Source organism: Clupea harengus, chromosome 7, assembly GCF_900700415.2.
Source record: "Clupea harengus chromosome 7, Ch_v2.0.2, whole genome shotgun sequence".
Lineage (NCBI taxonomy): Eukaryota > Metazoa > Chordata > Actinopteri > Clupeiformes > Clupeidae > Clupea > Clupea harengus.
Genome location: NC_045158.1, coordinates 440,605 through 464,603, shown reverse-complemented (window position 1 = coordinate 464,603; position 23,999 = coordinate 440,605). Strand labels below are relative to the sequence as shown.

At 44.2% G+C, this 23,999-nt stretch overlaps 1 pseudogene; it reads right to left on the bottom strand.

Annotated features, from left to right (window-relative positions):
- The window catches only part of LOC105898177, a 28,166-nt pseudogene extending 20,928 nt beyond the window's left edge, over positions 1 to 7,238 (bottom strand).
- Positions 7,239 to 23,999: the final 16,761 nt, after the last annotated feature.

Sequence of the window (23,999 nt, the reverse complement as noted above, 5' to 3'; positions counted from 1 at the left end):
TAATTAAACACTATTTATATCGATAACAAACACCTTTGATTAGCGGGTTTTTTAGACGCGGTTGCAGAAGTAGGGAACGCTACGATTTTTAATTTTTTTATTTTTAGCGTTCACTAGGGGGGCCCGTAATAATATCTTGCACCTGGGCCCGTCGTTACTACGTTACGCCACTGAAGTAGCAACATACGTTTGGAAAGTAAGTATGAATTGTAAGACAAGAAGAGACAATTAAACCCTTTTTGTAGTTTATTGAAAATACTGTGTTAAAACCCAAACATGTAATGGATTACATTTTGATGAATAGAAAGTGCAAAGACATTGTGTTACTGGAATAATATTAAATAAGAAATGAATAAAAGACCAATAAATTGTCAGTCCTGATCAGGACACCAAGCTTAAAAACGGTTTCAAACAGAGTACCCATTGCTGGAGTCTGCGAGCACAAACAACTTGAAACCCCACTTGGTTGGTTTGTCCGTCATGTCCTGTGTCATGCCAGTATGTCATTTTCAGGGCAGTAGGCACCATACATTAGTCCACAGCAGGACAGCTGCGGGGATGATTGAATGCATGTAAGATTCTGAATTGAATACATGAGTGGTTTCACCCAGAACAGTCCGCCATGCTCTGAGGTTCCCCTTATTTGGTATCATTCACTCTGTCCTCCTCTGGGTCACTTGTGTACATTCCAGGATATTGTCCAGTCCCTTGACATCACCTGTGACGGGGAAATTATGGAAAAGATGCTGTTTTTCCACCAGTAGTCAGTAATAGTGATGAAACATTACTGGTTTCACGGTAAACCACAGTAGAATTCCCAACGGTAAACGATATTACTGTTTGAAAAACTTTCGTTAAATACTGAACTTTGATCAACCTAAGTTAGCAACAGTCTCCCAGACGCACAGGCGCAGAATTCAACGTGGGTTTGTTTGTCAGTGAAAACATGGCGGAAGGCATGAAGTGTCATCGTATTTTGGCTGAGTGCTGAGGGAAACTACAGCCACAGATATCTGTGAGCCTAGCCCAGCAAATAACCTTGCTGCATATGCACACTTCCCCAGTGAATAAGCAAACACAAAAAGATTTCCGAAGGAAATTGAATCACATGCCATTGGTAGGGCTGAGCTGGTGGGTCAGCTATTTAACATTACTAAGATAATGTTGTTAGAAATGTCACGACTACCTAGCTCACAGTAGCCATGACATAGGGAAGACAGACACCGTCGGATAACGTTTAAACCAAAATATACATTTATTTACAAAATATGTACAAAAGTCAGTAAGTGGAAAGAAAGGTAAAATAAAGTGGCATGCGCATCAGTAATGTAGACTATGTGTAGTGGATAAAGTAAAGGCAATTGGGAATGCTGGAATGCTGCAGACAGCCTTCCAGCGTCAGGCCAGAGCAGGAAAGAGACCTCCTCTGAGGTTCCGGGACACCGGCTATATAGTGATGGCCATCACCTGGAGCCCCGCCCCTCATTAGCAGCAGCCTGTAATCTCCATCTACAGGTTGAACGGAGAACAGGAGGCATAACAAATAGAACCACAGAGCCTAGTGTCTTAGAGTACCACATAGGCAGTGGGAGGAAGAAGCGTAAGCCCTAACGGCACGGCCAAGCCAGGGCGTCACAGAAACTACGTATGTCTGGGTTGTAGGCTAAGTAATGCTGAGTTCACACTACACTATTGTGTGTGACAGCAAGTTGTGTAGTGTGAACAGTACAGTGATCTGACGACTTTGAAAGTCATATAGTGCATCCGTGGCATAAGTAAAACTGAGCGTGCTCAGCACTCATGTCGAACCACATCTGAATGTATGATGAAGGCTGTTTTGATTGGTTAGCCAACAAATAGCTCTTTAGTTGGCTAGTCATATTGAAGTGTATTTGCAGGTACAAATCTGATTTACAGATTCACAACACTTCTTGGCCTATTATTTATTCCATCAGGGTTCCTGCGGATACTATAATTACAATAAACTATAATTATTATAAATAATAATTTAACAAATGCCTCTTGCATTAACATCACGCAGATGCACAAGGGAAAGTGCAAATAGAGTAAGGAAGTCGACCGATCGTGTTTCGTGATTTTTCGAGTTTTTAGTGTTAGCATTTTAACACTTCCTAATCCCTATGGAAAAATGAATGGGTTTTCGCAAAATTAGAAAAATAAGGTCTGAGCGAAACAACAGCAGTAGAAAACCTAGGCAAACAGTTTGGTGAGTTAAAATGTAGTTATCAGTCTGTGTTTGGTAACGAACTGTTGTCTTGTCTCGTAAAAATAATGATATGCTACCGATATGCTAAAGCTGAAAAAGAATTTGTCACTTGTCTTGTCCATGGCTACAGACAACTCTTAACTCACATTCTGCGGTTATTTATGAAACCTAACATTACAGCTCTAGCACCTAAAACATCTTCTATATTTTATTCGCCAGATTGTGGCTACTGTGCTATCAGCATTGATCATCAATATGGCCTTAGCTGTCGGTTGAAAAGTCCACATTTTGTGTGATATCAAAACATTGCCTTGAAAAAAAGCATTTTGTGAAGAAACATTTGAGGAATCCAAATAAAGGTTGCAATCGCCTATCAGGATGGAGACATTGCATTCAGAGTAGTTAGTAGTTAGCAGTTAGAGTACTTAGTATAGTTGAAAGTTCAGAAATAAATACATTTGACGGCTTAGGTTAGGGGTTCTCAACCTTTTGCAATAGAAATAAACACATTTGATGGCTTAGGTTAGGGGTTCTCAACCTTTTGCAAGCCCCTCCCCCATAGATAGATGGGTGAATAACTAGTAGTAGTACTGTTGTCATTGTTATCGTTCCTACGAAGCCCACATTTATGCTAAGTCTCAGCTCTATGTGAAACACAAACCTGTATTGTTCTGCAAAGCTGTTGAATTCTCTGTTCAATTTTGGATAAACACAGTCCATGGTCGACCAATCTGAGAGAGATTGCGATATTTTCTTTGAGAGTCATCAGTTTGGAGTATGATGAAGCGAAAGGGAGGAGAAGTTTTAAGGCCATATAACTTGTGCGCAATACGAAACCAGCGTTGGGGATCTCAAGGCTGAGCTCTGAAGGAAGAGAAAAGTGATGAAACGATGAAGGACTGATAATGCAGTGGATAATGCAGTGGAAATTATCAGACAGAAACATTAGATGAAAATAGCCTTTAAAAAAGGCTGTTTAAAGTGTACTGCAGCAGCAGCAGTGTTGTTAGGCTAAGGTTACGTTTTGAAACTGAACCGAGGAGATAGGAATAGCTATATACTATGTCTGAACTGTCTTTGTAATCTGCTAAAGTTTGCTTTTTCAGAATTTCAAATGATAACTTTCAGATTGTATTGGCCAGGCTGAAGACAGGTGTCTGTGATTTGTAAGTGCAACTGCATTTTGCAGTGAGAGGTCCGTTACCCCCCCTATATGAGCTTACCCCCCCAGTCTGAGAACCACTGGCTAAGGTGCAACAAGAGTGTGTGTAGGTCCATGGAGCAGGGGAACGGGGATCAAAGGAGGTTTGATCACGCAGAGTGATTGCAGTTAGTTTTACATTCCTGCGATAGAGCAGTGCAAGACCACCTCCTCTTCCAAAGGGATGGGATTTATAGATGTAAACGAATCCTAGGTATAGACCAAGACCTGGGTATAGACTCAAGTGCAGAGAGTGTTAGAAAGACTTTTTATTTTATTACATTTTATTCTAGGCAGAAGTCACAGAAGTCCAAACGCTCATGGGATAAAATCCAACAAAAAGGTACAACATCCAAAAGAGTAATCCAAGGGAAAAGGCAGAGTCAAAGAGAACAGAGACACCAAACATCGTGATCTACCAGGAACAATGCTTAGGTCTTCACTTGGGTCAAACACAACTACAAAGACTAAGCAGAGAACATGACAGGAAACTGGATTTAAATACACTGAGACAATTTATTGAATGAAGGCACATGACACTGAACATGAGTCACAGGTGAGTTGGATAACAACATGGCGGGGTCAACACAAAACACAAAGAAATCTGTACTGACTCTAGAAATTCTGCCAACATAATCCTGCTGGACTTTGTGCTGCCTCCCACACAATAGCTCATGACATCTCCTAGGCCAGCTCAAACATGGTTGGTACTAATGCCATGGCACTGAAGGTTTTTGCCTCAACATTCTCAGTCATCCACAAGTCTCCAATAAAAGCAGGCCTCTTACAATCACCAATGTGCGCGACCCTTTCAGTGATATAAACAGTCAAATTGATATAACATTTTTGTGGCTAAAAAAAAAGAAATAACACTGGTTTTGAAAAGGTAGTTAAAGAATGCATATAGTTGGGGGAAAAAACAATGTTTGGTCTATTCACTGTTTGTTTAGGCTGTTCACTTTTCCTAAACTGGAATATTTTGCATCTCCAGAAAATAGAGAGCTTTCTCACAGTGATTCTCGACATGGCTACAAAAAGAAAACATGATATCAAGTTCAACCTTGAAGTTGAATTAAATATGCTGAGCAGAATTTAGGAGAAGTGACAGCATGGCATTTTGGAGTTGATCCGAGACATTTTTAAAGAATGAAACAGCAAAAAGAGCTTCTTCTGTCTTCAGACCACAGGAGGGCTAAGCTTGATGGTGGAGGGAGATTAAGAGAAATTAAGTGAAGCTGGTCGGGTGGATATTGAGTACACAGGCAAACCAACTTAGTGTGTGGAGGAAAATGATCTGACTGAAGGGTAAAGAAATAAACATGTCTATTAATAGGCTGACAGATTTGCAACTAGTCTACTTACAGGACATTAGACTGTGTAGGGCTAAGAATTTGAGCTAAATGAGGGCAAGATTCATCAACAAGTCATCTTTGTTGGTCCTTAACTTCCAAAACAGCCTGGGAATTCTAAAATAAAGCATATGTGATGAATCTGGTATTAATTTTGTGGGGTAGGTTTCTTCCAACATTTTTATTCATGTGTTATTACTTCCAGACATGACTTCAATTCCTTATACACTGGACTAAGCACATCACATGTACTGGCTACTAGTGCAATTTGGGATTTTACAAAATGTTTCATTTTTAGTTTTTAAAGCTTTAAATGGACTTGCAACCCATTCTATTTCAGGCAGCCTCTGCCCTCTGGGCCTCTCAGATCCTCTTCACAGTTGCTTTGAAACATCCCCTGAGGAAGATTGAAGTCTGAGGGTGACTGGGCCTTCTGCAAGTCATGGCCACTGCACTGTGGAAGACCCACCTCTTCTCACTAGCCTTCATGTCTGGTTGGTTTTGCCCACGTTTGTGCTGGTTTTAAAACACTTGTGGTGTCTGCCAAAATGTTTTAATGGACTCCTGGTCAAAAAGTATTTATTTTTGATTATTTTATTAATTTACTCATTTAATTCTTCTTATTGGTTTCTTTTATTTATGTATTTACTTTCTTACTTACTTATTGCTTGCCAAGTCAATTGTATAGCGCTATTGACAAGACAGAGACCAAGGCCTGAACTGACCATTTCCTCAGTCTTTCATGGCAACTATTGGTGATGGTGTTGGTGACCTCTAAACAACGAGACCATCAAAGATATTGGAGGAGAGCTACCTGTAAAGTGTTTGAGACCACTGAAATCTGCTGGTATTATGGAAAGTGGACAGAATTACGTAACATGACTTCATCACACAATCTAGGACTTCCAGCTACTTTTTTCGATAGCCAATACCAATTTCTGTTTAGAAGTCACTCACCTGTCAGAAAGAGGTGGAGAGCAGACACTTCACAAGGGACAGGATGGAGGTCTTGATGCTCCAAACTTACACTGTGGGAGTATCTCTCATAACTATAGAAACACAGATGTATATTGCAACATTAAAGAATAATCTAGAAACCAAACACAATGTAACCCTATCCAAACGACTCATGACTGAGAACAACAGTAGCTGAAATGTGTGGACCAGTAACATTAATAATTAATAATAAAGGTAACTTTATCATAGAGGGTCCACAAGGCTTCTTATTTGTAGATGAGTTAATATATTTGCATGGCTAACTAGTTGGTTAACTAGCCAGTTATCGAACATCGACAGACCAAAGTTAGTTAGTTATTTAGGAAGCTATGATAGCCAACTGAGGTTTGTACTCTTGATCATACTCTAGTGATCAAGTTATATTCCGAAGGCTAGACATGATTGCTTAAAGGCCAGGGTCAAAATGAGCGAAAAAAATACAATCTCTAGCTACCACAGCAATTGGTATGCAGGCTAACTTTTCTGACAGTCCATAAATTAGCTATAGCTAGCTACCTTGCTAGCTGAGTTGGGATTAGTTATTACTGTGATTGGGTAACTGATAGACACAATGCAGAGGTAAATTGGCTATTCAATGAAGTTAAGTAATGACTCACCTGTCCAGCCAAAAACAGCAAGCTTGGTATCTTCATACATTGAACTTCCATTGGTTTCTCTCTGAAAGCCACAGTGATGTCCACTTGAATCTTTTTCTTGGCTTGGTTATACTAAAGTCCTTAGAAAGAAGAATAATTAATAAAGAAGTGGGTTTCACCTGTAGACGTCCCTGTTTATACCCACTTCTTTAGTAATTGTCCTTCTGTGTTTCGTCCCCGGGTTGGTTTGGCCATGTGAAAGTAGCGAATGGGCAACTCCGCTGGAATGTTACTCTTCTCAGCCATCTCTTATTCAGAGCAAAAAGTGTTACACAAACACTGATCTAACGTTACTGTCTTTATGTAATTACCATTTAATAATTTCACTTGACACTCAACACTCACAATATTAATGCTTATATCTAGTGAAACTCGGTGTTTACTCAATCTTACCTCTCAGCACAGTTGTCCTGGCAACGGAAGAGGGTCATCTTTTTGTAGTCAAAAAATGACACTCCTCTGAGTGCCCTGTTGTGTGTGTCATCCGTGTAGCAGCCGATGTATTTTGCTGTGGGAAACATAAACCAGATTAACATAGCAAATTAAACATAACATAGCAAACTGTAACATTTAGTTTGAGAGAGAGAGTTTTTTCAAAATGTACAGCAATTCATATGGCAGATGCTTTTATCCAAAGCAACTTAAGTGAGGTGCAACAATCAAACTATTGTAAGTTAGGAGATACAAAGACAGTAAGCACCACAAAACTAATTCTGGTCAACTTGACAAGAGCAAAGAGAAGAAGCAAAAGTGTGTTATGGTGTGATATGCAGGGACAGCCCTGCTCTGATAGCAGTTGGTAGCTCATTCCATCATCGAGGGACCACAAATGGAAAAAATCTAGACTGCGATTGCCATGTGAAGGGCCAGCAATGTCAGATTCTCAAACAAACATTCTACACCGTCTCCACGTGTAGCGACCCTGGCTCTGAACGTGCAGAACACTAATACCATGCCTTTGTTCACTATCTAAAATCTAAAAATAGGGCCCAGGTCATGAAATTCAGTTTGGCCTTCTCTCTGCAACTGACACCAGGGAGCCCAGCTCCATGTCAACCACAGTGCCAGCTATCCTCATCAGCCTACTCAGCCACACAGCAGGAGGGGCCGGAGCCACCACCATCTCTTTGGTCTTGGAGATATTCAGCAGCAGATGCTTCGACCTGCGCCATTCCACAAAGAGGCTGTTCACACCTGGTATTAACATGATCCGATCCCAAGTGGACCGCTCTAGGAACGTCAGTTCACACCTGGTATTAACGTGATCCGATCCCAAGTGGGCCGCTGTAGGAACGTCAGGTCACACCTGGTATTAACATGATCCGATCCCAAGTGGACCCCTCTAGGAACGTCAGGTCACACCTGGTATTAACATGATCCGCTTCTCACTCCAAGTCTTCACAAACCTAAACTTTGATTGCAATCTTGATTAACTTTATTCATTTATATTTTTCTATTGCGTGTTAGACATTAAGACTCTTGTAATTTGGAGGTTTTGGGATACTCTGTATAAAATGTAGCCTACATTTTGGTGTTAATCTGTGTGCGCATCTGCTGAGAATTGATTCACCTATTCAATACACTGTGGGGCTATATTATCATCTCACATTGTTTCGTTATTATACATATTACTGTTATGTTCAGAAAGGAAGCGTATGATTTTCAGTTTGTGGCTTTAATGAGTAGCCTAACGGTGCAAACCCATGACACCGTTACGAGCGACGCGATATTCAAAATCCATGCATTTCAACTGGGCCAAACTTCTTGTGTTGTTTTATGACATGTCAGGGCACAAGCTCTGGGTTTGTTCATGTGTGTTCAAACTTTGCTTATTCGTTATGTGCTTTTCTGACTCTGAAAAAGCTAAATGCATTCTGATTGCATTTTACCAGCCACACTTATAAAACCTGTTAAGCAGTTTTCTTATCGTCTTTGAGAAAGTGTATCATGTATCATGATTATTTTACTGCCCCGGCCTTTAACAGTAGCAATGGACTAGACTAGACAAGCTGTCAAAAGAACCACTTTCACCTAGTGAGTCCTAGCTGCTCCTAAAAAAGCCATAAACCATGATCAATACTTGACATTTAAGAGCTACCAGATAGCCATTTGTTCCCCCATAACCTGGTCTGGGGTTTGGAGTTTCTTGAAGTAAGAAGAACACATTAGGACAAAACTGAATGGCAAGACAACCTCAAGAAACAAGAAGAACAAAGACGTTTGTGTTTTTTTGCAAGCAAAGATTCAAGACCACCTAAAGACATACTGTATAATCACCATAGTCAGAATATCAGTACAAACAATCTTTGAAATTTGATTTTACTTCATCATTAGCTTTATTTTATTAGAGTGTAACATATAGAGTGTATATATATATATATATATAAATATACATGTACGGTATATGGGTAATTCCATGCCAGTTCAAACAGTCTTATAACTATTGTACAAAACATTAGGTCCTGATATCTCATTTAGTTTTTTGAGGTATCGCTTTTTCAATTATGATTAGGCACGCCCTACATATTGGCAGCCAACACCCATATGTGATGCGTTCCACTTTTTAACATATTCTTCTAATTTCTTAATGAAAGCATATTTAGTTTATTTACTTTAAAAACTTTATTTATAAGCCTACGCATTTCATACCAGGAGGTAACACAATGTGTGTGTTTGTGTGTGTGTGTGTGTGTGTGTGTGTGTGTGTTTCATATGTTTGTGAAAAAAACATATCATGTGAGTGCAAACATATTACAAGGCACGCACAGTCACATACACAGCAGACCCACTACAGACCACTGAGAACAGATACAGTACATATTAAGGAGAATGATAGGCCAGATTAACGAGGTATGTCTTAAGTTCACGTTTAAAGGCTTCCACCGTTTCAGCCATTCTTAGGTCCTCTGGCAGAGTATTCCAAAGGCTGGGAGCATAGAAACTAAAAGCTGCCTCTCCATGTCTCTTTGTCCTGGCCTTTGGAACTGTTAAGAGTTAACTGCCAGAAGACCTCAGGGATCTACTGGGTGTGTACCTTGAGAGCATGTCTGACATTTACATTTACTATGGAGTGATTTATAGACTAGTAAAAGAATTTTGAAATCTATTCTGAAACTAACAGGTAACAAGTGCAATGATTTGAAGACTGGTGTGATGTGCACCCATCGTCTTGTTTTGGCAAGGACCAGTGCTGCTGCTTTCTGTATTATTTGTAATTGACTAATGGCTTTCTTTGGTAGACCAGACAAGAGCGAGTTACAGTAGTCTAGCCTGCTCGTGATAAAAGCGTGTCATCCTGAGAGAGAAACGGCAATGTTTCTTAAGTGATATTAAAGTGATATTTTAATTATATTTATGCTATACTAAAGTAGAGGTTTATTATTATTAGGATTCCTCCGTCAGGAGGAACCCTATTGTTATTGTAGGTATTATTATTCTTGTACCATGGGAGTCAATGGCAGCCCCTAGAACCGTATGGTAACTTTTTCTGAAATTTGGCACACTCATTAAGGACAGTCCCTTCTTCACTCACACCAAGTTTCATGTCTCCTACTAGACCACACTAGCGCCACCAATGGGTCAAAGTTGGACTTTTGTTAACACTGTAACTTTTGAACCGTTTGACCGATTTTCAAAAATGAGGTACCATTGGATTCCTTGGATCAAGACGAATTCGACGTTCAATGGTGCCAATTTTCGGTTGTATAGATTTTCTGTTATTCCCAGTTTTATCAAAAAACCTTTGAAAGCTTACTCCTCCTACAATTTTGGTCAAATCTTCTTCAAAATCACTAGAGATGATCTTCAGACCAAGCCTCACAAAACTTAATCAACAAAATTTTTATCCTCACAACCGTTTGTCCGGTATAGCCACTCAAATTCAGCAGAAAAGCAGGAAGTGAAGTAATATCTAAGCAAAACTTTGAGACATAAACCTGGGTGACATTGGTACAGGGGTAGAGAAGTTGTTTACTACTCAGAAGGTTGTTAGTTCAATTCCCTGTCAAAGCGTCCTTTAGCAAGACACTTCTTTCTTCACTCTTCTTTCCCTTCTTCACTCTTCTTTCCTCTATTCTTTCCTTCTTCCACTCTTCTTTCCTTCTTTTACTCTTCTTTCCAAAATTGTAAAGAATATAATTTTTCCCCTGGTTTCGCAATCTTAGGAGGAATCCGCATCGCTGCTTGCAGCTATATTTATTATTGTTATTATTGCTAAAGGTACTGCATAGGACTAAATATAATTTTTTAGCAAGAAATGGCACTTGTAAAGCATATTAAGGTAGCAGAAAGGTGCAGAAAGTAGTTTTGAATGCATTTTATTGAAGGGAAACAATCTGAGAACATCAACCCTAATTAACACATGTAGGACCGTATACAACTGAGTGTGCTTGTACTGTAGATGTATTTCTGACAACATTCTAACAACAGGCCTCAGCGAACAGCAAACTAGCCATGACTGCAGCTTTAATGTAGCTTATTGATATTATTAAATAGTCTGCATACAAACCACTTATTACTATACTAACCCAGAACAATTGTACTTGTAATTAATGATTTCTTAATGATCTTATCATTAATTAATATATTACATAAATATTACATAAATAAAAAAAAAAAAAAAAAAACATAAATGAATTGCAGAATTGGCATCTCCTCCTCTTGCCTGTCACAGCGGCAGCCTCAGGTGGATCAGGACCAGATTCAGTCCCCTGAACAGCTTTCACCAGCGCTGCTTGGGCTGCTGTGGATTGGATGTGTGGAGTTACCAGTGCCTTTCCCAGCTGTTCAAGGAACACCCTGGTCTGCTTTTCAGGCATCCAGGGGGGATCAATCTCACTCCATATCCCGACTGAGGACACATCCATGTTATAGAAGGCCCAGGGGGGATCAATCTCACTCCGTATCCCGACTGAGGACACATCCATGTTATAGAAGGCCCAGGGGGGATCAATCTCACTCCGTATCCCGACTGAGGACACATGCATGTTATAGAAGGCATCCAGATGGGATCAATCTCACTCCGTATCCCGACTGAGGACACATGCATGTTATAGAAGGCCCAGGTGGGATCAATCTCACATATGGGGAACTACATGCATGCACCTACATCACTGAAACACCTCCAATCAAGCCTTAGGCAGGCAGGGAGTTGGGCAGGGGAGTAGCCTGAATCCACCCCAGTCGTGAGCTATATAACCCACTGCCCATCGTTGCCCTCCTCATAGTAAGGGGCTTTCAAAACAAGCCTACACTCTGGGACTGTGCTAAGCTGTGTCTCACTCCATTCCCTCGGAGAACCAAGGTTTCAAAGAAATTGGATGTTCTCCTTCAGTCACTTTGTGAGACACAGCTCACATGTGGAGGTATAGAAAAGCTCCCGGGATGTGAAGAGCTATAAACCAACCTGCTGCTCACTTGCCACTAGGCCCTCATAGCAAAACCATGGTCCTGTGACATCCAAATGACAAGCCCACAAATGGAAGAGAATTGGCCCAATCAGCAGCTAAACAGATCTGCTTTATCTTTAAGTCATGAAATAATGTCCAGGAGGTCACAATGCTGAGTGCAGAGTGGGTGCAGGCCTGTGGCAAGCTTACACCTTTCATTTCATAGGAGGCTTTAATAGCCTGCACAATCCAGTGGGAAAAACCTTGCTATGACAAAGCCCAACTCCATGTGGGCTGCACAAAGCATACAAACAATTGATCAAAGTGTGTAAAGCCCGTACTGGATGTGGAGACGTGCGATCATAAAGACGGTACTGGATGTGGAGACGTGCGATCATACAGCTGTATTGGATGTGGAGACGTGCGATCATAAAGAGGGTATTGGATGTGGAGACGTACGATCATAAAGCTGTAGGCTACTGGGTGTGGAGACGTGCGATCATAAAGCAGTATTGGATGTGGAGACGTGCGATCATAAAGCTGTACTGGATGTGGAGACGTGCGATCATAAAGCAGTACTGGATGTGGAGACGTGCGATCATAAAGAGGGTATTGGATGTGGAGACGTGCGATCATAAAGCAATACTGGATGTGGAGACGTGCGATCATAAAGCTGTACTGGATGTGGAGACGTGCGATCATAAAGAGGGTATTGGATGTGGAGACGTGCGATCATAAAGCAATACTGGATGTGGAGACGTGCGATCATAAAGCTGTACTGGGTGTGGAGACGTGCAATCATAAAGCTGTACTGGGTGTGGAGACGTGCGATCATAAAGCTGTACTGGATGTGGAGACGTGCGATCATAAAGCTGTACTGGATGTGGAAACGTGCGATCATAAAGCTGTACTGGGTGTGGAGACGTGCGATCATAAAGCAGTACTGGATGTGGAGACGTGCGATCATACAGCTGTATTGGATGTGGAGACGTGCGATCATAAAGCAATACTGGATGTGGAGACGTGCGATCATAAAGCTGTACTGGGTGTGGAGACGTGCGATCATAAAGCTGTACTGGATGTGGAGACGTGCGATCATAAAGAGGGTATTGGATGTGGAGACGTGCGATCATAAAGCTGTACTGGATGTGGAGACGTGCGATCATAAAGCAGTACTGGATGTGGAGACGTGCGATCATAAAGCCTGTGACGTGCGATCATAAAGCTGTAGGCTACTGGATGTGGAGACGTGCGATCATAAAGCTGTAGGCTACTGGGTGTGGAGACGTGCGATCATAAAGCAGTACTGGATGTGGAAACGTGCGATCATAAAGCTGTACTGGATGTGGAAACGTGCGATCATAAAGCTGTACTGGATGTGGAGACGTGCGATCATAAAGCTGTACTGGATGTGGAGACGTGCGATCATAAAGCAGTACTGGATGTGGAAACGTGCGATCATAAAGCTGTACTGGATGTGGAGACGTGCGATCATAAAGCTGTACTGGATGTGGAGACGTGCGATCATAAAGCTGTATTGGATGTGGAGACGTGCGATCATAAAGCAATACTGGATGTGGAGACGTGCGATCATAAAGCCTGTACTGGATGTGGAGACGTGCGATCATAAAGCTGTACTGGGTGTGGAGACGTGCGATCATAAAGCTGTACTGGATGTGGAGACGTGCGATCATAAAGCTGTGCTGGATGTGGAAACGTGCGATCATAAAGCTGTACTGGGTGTGGAGACGTGCGATCATAAAGCTGTACTGGGTGTGGAGACGTGCGATCATAAAGCAATACTGGATGTGGAGACGTGCGATCATAAAGAGGGTATTGGATGTGGAGACGTGCGATCATAAAGCTGTACTGGATGTGGAGACGTGCGATCATAAAGCAGTACTGGATGTGGAGACGTGCGATCATAAAGCCCGTGACGTGCGATCATAAAGCTGTAGGCTACTGGATGTGGAGACGTGCGATCATAAAGCTGTACTGGGTGTGGAGACGTGCGATCATAAAGCTGTAGGCTACTGGGTGTGGAGACGTGCGATCATAAAGCAGTACTGGATGTGGAAACGTGTGATCATAAAGCTGTACTGGATGTGGAAACGTGCGATCATAAAGCTGTATTGGATGTGGAGACGTGCAATCATAAAGCTGTACTGGGTGTGGAGACGTGCGATCATAAAGCTGTATTGGATGTGGAGACGTGCGATCATAAAGCTGTACTGGATGTGGAGACGTGCGATCATAAAGAGGGTATTGGATGTGGAGACGTGCGATCAGAAAGCTGTACTGGATGTGGTAGGGTCCCCCTCCCTGTTTTGGCACATTGAATTAACGGCTGTAAAAGTCGGACTGGGTTTCTGCCACCGGGGCAATTCTGATGGCCTTTTCTGCAGTAAGGATTTGATTTCCTCCCTCTGTACAGAAGGCTGACCATCCTGGGACATGGGACATAAGCACACCCTGACATCAGGGTGGTTTTCGGGCAAACTGCAGTTTCATTTATGTTTTTTTTCTTATCATTAATTAATATATTACATAAATATTACATAAATAAAAAAAAAAAAAAAAAAACATAAATGAATTGCAGAATTGGCATCTCCTCCTCTTGCCTGTCACAGCGGCAGCCTCAGGTGGATCAGGACCAGATTCAGTCCCCTGAACAGCTTTCACCAGCGCTGCTTGGGCTGCTGTGGATTGGATGTGTGGAGTTACCAGTGCCTTTCCCAGCTGTTCAAGGAACACCCTGGTCTGCTTTTCAGGCATCCAGGGGGGATCAATCTCACTCCATATCCCGACTGAGGACACATCCATGTTATAGAAGGCCCAGGGGGGATCAATCTCACTCCGTATCCCGACTGAGGACACATCCATGTTATAGAAGGCCCAGGGGGGATCAATCTCACTCCGTATCCCGACTGAGGACACATGCATGTTATAGAAGGCATCCAGATGGGATCAATCTCACTCCGTATCCCGACTGAGGACACATGCATGTTATAGAAGGCCCAGGTGGGATCAATCTCACATATGGGGAACTACATGCATGCACCTACATCACTGAAACACCTCCAATCAAGCCTTAGGCAGGCAGGGAGTTGGGCAGGGGAGTAGCCTGAATCCACCCCAGTCGTGAGCTATATAACCCACTGCCCATCGTTGCCCTCCTCATAGTAAGGGGCTTTCAAAACAAGCCTACACTCTGGGACTGTGCTAAGCTGTGTCTCACTCCATTCCCTCGGAGAACCAAGGTTTCAAAGAAATTGGATGTTCTCCTTCAGTCACTTTGTGAGACACAGCTCACATGTGGAGGTATAGAAAAGCTCCCGGGATGTGAAGAGCTATAAACCAACCTGCTGCTCACTTGCCACTAGGCCCTCATAGCAAAACCATGGTCCTGTGACATCCAAATGACAAGCCCACAAATGGAAGAGAATTGGCCCAATCAGCAGCTAAACAGATCTGCTTTATCTTTAAGTCATGAAATAATGTCCAGGAGGTCACAATGCTGAGTGCAGAGTGGGTGCAGGCCTGTGGCAAGCTTACACCTTTCATTTCATAGGAGGCTTTAATAGCCTGCACAATCCAGTGGGAAAAACCTTGCTATGACAAAGCCCAACTCCATGTGGGCTGCACAAAGCATACAAACAATTGATCAAAGTGTGTAAAGCCCGTACTGGATGTGGAGACGTGCGATCATAAAGACGGTACTGGATGTGGAGACGTGCGATCATACAGCTGTATTGGATGTGGAGACGTGCGATCATAAAGAGGGTATTGGATGTGGAGACGTACGATCATAAAGCTGTAGGCTACTGGGTGTGGAGACGTGCGATCATAAAGCAGTATTGGATGTGGAGACGTGCGATCATAAAGCTGTACTGGATGTGGAGACGTGCGATCATAAAGCAGTACTGGATGTGGAGACGTGCGATCATAAAGAGGGTATTGGATGTGGAGACGTGCGATCATAAAGCAATACTGGATGTGGAGACGTGCGATCATAAAGCTGTACTGGATGTGGAGACGTGCGATCATAAAGAGGGTATTGGATGTGGAGACGTGCGATCATAAAGCAATACTGGATGTGGAGACGTGCGATCATAAAGCTGTACTGGGTGTGGAGACGTGCGATCATAAAGCTGTACTGGGTGTGGAGACGTGCGATCATAAAGCTGTACTGGATGTGGAGACGTGCGATCATAAAGCTGTACTGGATGTGGAAACGTGCGATCATAAAGCTGTACTGGGTGTGGAGACGTGCGATCATAAAGCAGTACTGGATGTGGAGACGTGCGATCATACAGCTGTATTGGATGTGGAGACGTGCGATCATAAAGCAATACTGGATGTGGAGACGTGCGATCATAAAGCTGTACTGGGTGTGGAGACGTGCGATCATAAAGCTGTACTGGATGTGGAGACGTGCGATCATAAAGAGGGTATTGGATGTGGAGACGTGCGATCATAAAGCTGTACTGGATGTGGAGACGTGCGATCATAAAGCAGTACTGGATGTGGAGACGTGCGATCATAAAGCCTGTGACGTGCGATCATAAAGCTGTAGGCTACTGGATGTGGAGACGTGCGATCATAAAGCTGTAGGCTACTGGGTGTGGAGACGTGCGATCATAAAGCAGTACTGGATGTGGAAACGTGCGATCATAAAGCTGTACTGGATGTGGAAACGTGCGATCATAAAGCTGTACTGGATGTGGAGACGTGCGATCATAAAGCTATACTGGATGTGGAGACGTGCGATCATAAAGCAGTACTGGATGTGGAAACGTGCGATCATAAAGCTGTACTGGATGTGGAGACGTGCGATCATAAAGCTGTACTGGATGTGGAGACGTGCGATCATAAAGCTGTATTGGATGTGGAGACGTGCGATCATAAAGCAATACTGGGATGTGGAGACGTGCGATCATAAAGCCTGTACTGGATGTGGAGACGTGCGATCATAAAGCTGTACTGGGTGTGGAGACGTGCGATCATAAAGCTGTACTGGATGTGGAGACGTGCGATCATAAAGCTGTGCTGGATGTGGAAACGTGCGATCATAAAGCTGTACTGGGTGTGGAGACGTGCGATCATAAAGCTGTACTGGGTGTGGAGACGTGCGATCATAAAGCAATACTGGATGTGGAGACGTGCGATCATAAAGAGGGTATTGGATGTGGAGACGTGCGATCATAAAGCTGTACTGGATGTGGAGACGTGCGATCATAAAGCAGTACTGGATGTGGAGACGTGCGATCATAAAGCCCGTGACGTGCGATCATAAAGCTGTAGGCTACTGGATGTGGAGACGTGCGATCATAAAGCTGTACTGGGTGTGGAGACGTGCGATCATAAAGCTGTAGGCTACTGGGTGTGGAGACGTGCGATCATAAAGCAGTACTGGATGTGGAAACGTGTGATCATAAAGCTGTACTGGATGTGGAAACGTGCGATCATAAAGCTGTATTGGATGTGGAGACGTGCAATCATAAAGCTGTACTGGGTGTGGAGACGTGCGATCATAAAGCTGTATTGGATGTGGAGACGTGCGATCATAAAGCTGTACTGGATGTGGAGACGTGCGATCATAAAGAGGGTATTGGATGTGGAGACGTGCGATCAGAAAGCTGTACTGGATGTGGTAGGGTCCCCCTCCCTGTTTTGGCACATTGAATTAACGGCTGTAAAAGTCGGACTGGGTTTCTGCCACCGGGGCAATTCTGATGGCCTTTTCTGCAGTAAGGATTTGATTTCCTCCCTCTGTACAGAAGGCTGACCATCCTGGGACATGGGACATAAGCACACCCTGACATCAGGGTGGTTTTCGGGCAAACTGCAGTTTCATTTATGTTTTTTTTCTTATCATTAATTAATATATTACATAAATATTACATAAATAAAAAAAAAAAAAAAAAACATAAATGAATTGCAAGAATTGGCATCTCCTCCTCTTGCCTGTCACAGCGGCAGCCTCAGGTGGATCAGGACCAGATTCAGTCCCCTGAACAGCTTTCACCAGCGCTGCTTGGGCTGCTGTGGATTGGATGTGTGGAGTTACCAGTGCCTTTCCCAGCTGTTCAAGGAACACCCTGGTCTGCTTTTCAGGCATCCAGGGGGGATCAATCTCACTCCATATCCCGACTGAGGACACATCCATGTTATAGAAGGCCCAGGGGGGATCAATCTCACTCCGTATCCCGACTGAGGACACATCCATGTTATAGAAGGCCCAGGGGGATCAATCTCACTCCGTATCCCGACTGAGGACACATGCATGTTATAGAAGGCATCCAGATGGGATCAATCTCACTCCGTATCCCGACTGAGGACACATGCATGTTATAGAAGGCCCAGGTGGGGATCAATCTCACATATGGGGAACTACATGCATGCACCTACATCACTGAAACACCTCCAATCAAGCCTTAGGCAGGCAGGGAGTGGGCAGGGGAGTAGCCTGAATCCACCCCAGTCGTGAGCTATATAACCCACTGCCCATCGTTGCCCTCCTCATAGTAAGGGGCTTTCAAAACAAGCCTACACTCTGGGGACTGTGCTAAGCTGTGTCTCACTCCATTCCCTCGGAGAACCAAGGTTTCAAAGAAATTGGATGTTCTCCTTCAGTCACTTTGTGAGACACAGCTCACATGTGGAGGGTATAGAAAAGCTCCCGGGATGTGAAGAGCTATAAACCAACCTTGCTGCTCACTTGCCACTAGGCCCTCATAGCAAAACCATGGTCCTGTGACATCCAAATGACAAGCCCACAAATGGAAGAGAATTGGCCCAATCAGCAGCTAAACAGATCTGCTTTATCTTTAAGTCATGAAATAATGTCCAGGAGGTCACAATGCTGAGTGCAGAGTGGGTGCAGGCCTGTGGCAAGCTTACACCTTTCATTTCATAGGAGGCTTTAATAGCCTGCACAATCCAGTGGGAAAAAACCTTTGCTATGACAAAGCCCAACTCCATGTGGGCTGCACAAAGCATACAAACAATTGATCAAAGTGTGTAAAGGCCCGTACTGGATGTGGAGACGTGCGATCATAAAGACGGTACTGGATGTGGAGACGTGCGATCATTACAGCTGTATTGGATGTGGAGACGTGCGATCATAAAGAGGGTATTGGATGTGGAGACGTACGATCATAAAGCTGTAGGCTACTGGGTGTGGAGACGTGCGATCATAAAGCAGTATTGGATGTGGAGAGATCGTTGGGAGACGTGCGATCATAAAGCAGTACTGGATGTGGAGACGTGCGATCATAAAGAGGGTATTGGATGTGGAGACGTGCGATCATAAAGGCAATACTGGATGTGGAGACGTGCGATCATTAAAGCTGTACTGGATGTGGAGACGTGCGATCATAAAGAGGGTATTGGATGTGGAGACGTGCGATCATAAAGCAATACTGGATGTGGAGACGTGCGATCATAAAGCTTACTGGGTGTGGAGACGTGCGATCATAAAGCTGTACTGGGGTGTGGAGACGTGCGATCATAAAGCTGTACTGGATGTGGAGACGTGCGATCATAAAGCTGTACTGGATGTGGAAACGTGCGATCATAAAGCTGTACTGGGTGTGGGAGACGTGGCGATCATAAAGCAGTACTGGATGTGGAGACGTGCGATCATACAGCTGTATTGGATGTGGAGACGTGCGATCATAAAGCAATACTGGATGTGAGAGACGTTGCGATCATAAAGCTGTACTGGGTGTGGAGACGTGCGATCATAAAGCTGTACTGGATGTGGAGACGTGCGATCATAAAGAGGGTATTGGATGTGGAGACGTGCGATCATAAAGCTGTACTGGATGTGGAGACGTGCGATCATAAAGCAGTACTGGATGTGGAGACGTGCGATCATAAAGCCTGTGACGTGCGATCATAAAGCTGTAGGCTACTGGATGTTGGAGACGTGCGATCATAAAGCTGTAGGCTACTGGGTGTGGAGACGTGCGATCATAAAGCAGTACTGGATGTTGGAAACGTGGCGATCATAAAGCTGTACTGGATGTGGAAACGTGCGATCATAAAGCTGTACTGATGTGGAGACGTGCGATCATAAAGCTATACTGGATGTGGAGACGTGGCGATCATAAAGCAGTACTGGATGTGGAAACGTGCGATCATAAAGCTGTACTGGATGTGGAGACGTGCGATCATAAAGCTGTACTGGATGTGGAGACGTGCGATCATAAAGCTGTATTGGATGTGGAGACGTGCGATCATAAAGCAATACTGGATGTGGAGACGTGCGATCATAAAGGCCTGTACTGATGTGGAGACGTGCGATCATAAAGCTGTACTGGGTGTGGAGACGTGCGATCATAAAGCTGTACTGGATGTGGAGACGTGCGATCATAAAGCTGTGCTGGATGTGGAAACGTGCGATCATAAAGCTGTACTGGGTGTGGAGACGTGCGATCATAAAGCTGTACTGGGTGTGGAGACGTGCGATCATAAAGCAATACTGGATGTGGAGACGTGCGATCATAAAGAGGGTATTGGATGTGGAGACGTGCGATCATAAAGCTGTACTGGATGTGGAGACGTGCGATCATAAAGCAGTACTGGATGTGGAGACGTGCGATCATAAAGCCCGTGACGTGCGATCATAAAGCTGTAGGCTACTGGATGTGGAGACGTGCGATCATAAAGCTGTACTGGGTGTGGAGACGTGCGATCATAAAGCTGTAGGCTACTGGGTGTGGAGACGTGCGATCATAAAGCAGTACTGGATGTGGAAACGTGTGATCATAAAGCTGTACTGGATGTGGAAACGTGCGATCATAAAGCTGTATTGGATGTGGAGACGTGCAATCATAAAGCTGTACTGGGTGTGGAGACGTGCGATCATAAAGCTGTATTGGATGTGGAGACGTGCGATCATAAGCTGTACTGGATGTGGAGACGTGCGATCATAAGAGGGTATTGGATGTGGAGACGTGCGATCAGAAAGCTGTACTGGATGTGGTAGGGTCCCCCTCCCTGTTTTGGCACATTGAATTAACGGCTGTAAAAGTCGGACTGGGTTTCTGCCACCGGGGCAATTCTGATGGCCTTTTCTGCAGTAAGGATTTGATTTCCTCCCTCTGTACAGAAGGCTGACCATCCTGGGACATGGGACATAAGCACACCCTGACATCAGGGTGGTTTTCGGGCAAACTGCAGTTTCATTTATGTTTTTTTTCTTATCATTAATTAATATTACATAAATATTACATAAATAAAAAAAATAAAAAAAAAACATAAATGAATTGCAGAATTGGCATCTCCTCCTCTTGCCTGTCACAGCGGCAGCCTCAGGTGGATCAGGACCAGATTCAGTCCCCTGAACAGCTTTCACCAGCGCTGCTTGGGCTGCTGTGGATTGGATGTGTGGAGTTACCAGTGCCTTTCCCAGCTGTTCAAGGAACACCCTGGTCTGCTTTTCAGGCATCCAGGGGGGATCAATCTCACTCCATATCCCGACTGAGGACACATCCATGTTATAGAAGGCCCAGGGGGGATCAATCTCACTCCGTATCCCGACTGAGGACACATCCATGTTATAGAAGGCCCAGGGGGGATCAATCTCACTCCGTATCCCGACTGAGGACACATGCATGTTATAGAAGGCATCCAGATGGGATCAATCTCACTCCGTATCCCGACTGAGGACACATGCATGTTATAGAAGGCCCAGGTGGGATCAATCTCACATATGGGAACTACATGCATGCACCTACATCACTGAAACACCTCCAATCAAGCCTTAGGCAGGCAGGGAGTTGGGCAGGGAGTAGCCTGAATCCACCCCAGTCGTGAGCTATATAACCCACTGCCCATCGTTGCCCTCCTCATAGTAAGGGGCTTTCAAAACAAGCCTACACTCTGGGACTGTGCTAAGCTGTGTCTCACTCCATTCCCTCGGAGAACCAAGGTTTCAAAGAAATTGGATGTTCTCCTTCAGTCACTTTGTGAGACACAGCTCACATGTGGAGGTATAGAAAAGCTCCCGGGATGTGAAGAGCTATAAACCAACCTGCTGCTCACTTGCCACTAGGCCCTCATAGCAAAACCATGGTCCTGTGACATCCAAATGACAAGCCCACAAATGGAAGAGAATTGGCCCAATCAGCAGCTAAACAGATCTGCTTTATCTTTAAGTCATGAAATAATGTCCAGGAGGTCACAATGCTGAGTGCAGAGTGGGTGCAGGCCTGTGGCAAGCTTACACCTTTCATTTCATAGGAGGCTTTAATAGCCTGCACAATCCAGTGGGAAAAACCTTGCTATGACAAAGCCCAACTCCATGTGGGCTGCACAAAGCATACAAACAATTGATCAAAGTGTGTAAAGCCCGTACTGGATGTGGAGACGTGCGATCATAAAGACGGTACTGGATGTGGAGACGTGCGATCATACAGCTGTATTGGATGTGGAGACGTGCGATCATAAAGAGGGTATTGGATGTGGAGACGTACGATCATAAAGCTGTAGGCTACTGGGTGTGGAGACGTGCGATCATAAAGCAGTATTGGATGTGGAGACGTGCGATCATAAAGCTGTACTGGATGTGGAGACGTGCGATCATAAAGCAGTACTGGATGTGGAGACGTGCGATCATAAAGAGGGTATTGGATGTGGAGACGTGCGATCATAAAGCAATACTGGATGTGGAGACGTGCGATCATAAAGCTGTACTGGATGTGGAGACGTGCGATCATAAAGAGGGTATTGGATGTGGAGACGTGCGATCATAAAGCAATACTGGATGTGGAGACGTGCGATCATAAAGCTGTACTGGGTGTGGAGACGTGCGATCATAAAGCTGTACTGGGTGTGGAGACGTGCGATCATAAAGCTGTACTGGATGTGGAGACGTGCGATCATAAAGCTGTACTGGATGTGGAAACGTGCGATCATAAAGCTGTACTGGGTGTGGAGACGTGCGATCATAAAGCAGTACTGGATGTGGAGACGTGCGATCATACAGCTGTATTGGATGTGGAGACGTGCGATCATAAAGCAATACTGGATGTGGAGACGTGCGATCATAAAGCTGTACTGGGTGTGGAGACGTGCGATCATAAAGCTGTACTGGATGTGGAGACGTGCGATCATAAAGAGGGTATTGGATGTGGAGACGTGCGATCATAAAGCTGTACTGGATGTGGAGACGTGCGATCATAAAGCAGTACTGGATGTGGAGACGTGCGATCATAAAGCCTGTGACGTGCGATCATAAAGCTGTAGGCTACTGGATGTGGAGACGTGCGATCATAAAGCTGTAGGCTACTGGGTGTGGAGACGTGCGATCATAAAGCAGTACTGGATGTGGAAACGTGCGATCATAAAGCTGTACTGGATGTGGAAACGTGCGATCATAAAGCTGTACTGGATGTGGAGACGTGCGATCATAAAGCTGTACTGGATGTGGAGACGTGCGATCATAAAGCAGTACTGGATGTGGAAACGTGCGATCATAAAGCTGTACTGGATGTGGAGACGTGCGATCATAAAGCTGTATTGGATGTGGAGACGTGCGATCATAAAGCAATACTGGATGTGGAGACGTGCGATCATAAAGCCTGTACTGGATGTGGAGACGTGCGATCATAAAGCTGTACTGGGTGTGGAGACGTGCGATCATAAAGCTGTACTGGATGTGGAGACGTGCGATCATAAAGCTGTGCTGGATGTGGAAACGTGCGATCATAAAGCTGTACTGGGTGTGGAGACGTGCGATCATAAAGCTGTACTGGGTGTGGAGACGTGCGATCATAAAGCAATACTGGATGTGGAGACGTGCGATCATAAAGAGGGTATTGGATGTGGAGACGTGCGATCATAAAGCTGTACTGGATGTGGAGACGTGCGATCATAAAGCAGTACTGGATGTGGAGACGTGCGATCATAAAGCCCGTGACGTGCGATCATAAAGCTGTAGGCTACTGGATGTGGAGACGTGCGATCATAAAGCTGTACTGGGTGTGGAGACGTGCGATCATAAAGCTGTAGGCTACTGGGTGTGGAGACGTGCGATCATAAAGCAGTACTGGATGTGGAAACGTGTGATCATAAAGCTGTACTGGATGTGGAAACGTGCGATCATAAAGCTGTATTGGATGTGGAGACGTGCAATCATAAAGCTGTACTGGGTGTGGAGACGTGCGATCATAA